Raw genomic sequence first — 785 nt, 5'->3', positions numbered from 1 at the left:
ATTAACATTCTCCCAGGCCAACTGAATCAGAATATCTGGAAATGGAGCCCAGGAATTGTGATTTTTAAAATTCTCCCATACGCCTGCCCAGTGGTTGATTCCCAGTCTGCCCAATTGCCCAGCTTGCAGGCACAATCCCCAGTGGGATTCTCTCTCATCGCTGATGTTTCTCTCTTTCTCCCCCTCTCCCTTCCTCTCTGAAATCAATAAAAACATGTTTTAAAATAAATAAAATGAAATTCTCCCATAATTCTGGCACAACTGGATGCAATCCAGGACTGGCAACCACTTAGGAACTACAGTCCCCTCATGTGACTAATAGAAAAGGAAACGGAGCCGAAACCGGTTTGGCTCAGTGGCCTACCTTAGAAGAAAAATAAAATCAAACTGCCAATGACAGCAGTTCTGGGGTGAGTCCTTAAAAACAGTTCATCATCTGAGCTGATTTTAGCTGGAGGCAAAGCACCTGAGTGGGAAGACGCTCTGAGTCACACAATTCTCCGATTCCAGATTAACTTAGCACACGGGAACATAGATGGGAAGCTCGTGACACACCAAGACACCTCTTCTACTCATACTCTTCAATGCTGACCCTCAGATGGGCCTCAATCCGCCTGTTTCAACGTTCGGTCTGCCTATGGGGGTGACTCACCATCCATCCACAACTCCAAGCACATTTGAGGGCTGCCAAGCACGGCACTAGGGCTGATCACACATCCTAGATGTGCCTGCCGCCAGCTCCATGTGGGGACTACTGTAAGCCCCATTTACAGACAGGATTCAAG

This window comes from Myotis davidii, unplaced genomic scaffold, assembly GCF_000327345.1.
Source record: "Myotis davidii unplaced genomic scaffold, ASM32734v1 scaffold207, whole genome shotgun sequence".
NCBI classification, from domain to species: Eukaryota; Metazoa; Chordata; class Mammalia; order Chiroptera; family Vespertilionidae; genus Myotis; species Myotis davidii.
This window is presented reverse-complemented; position numbering follows the sequence as displayed.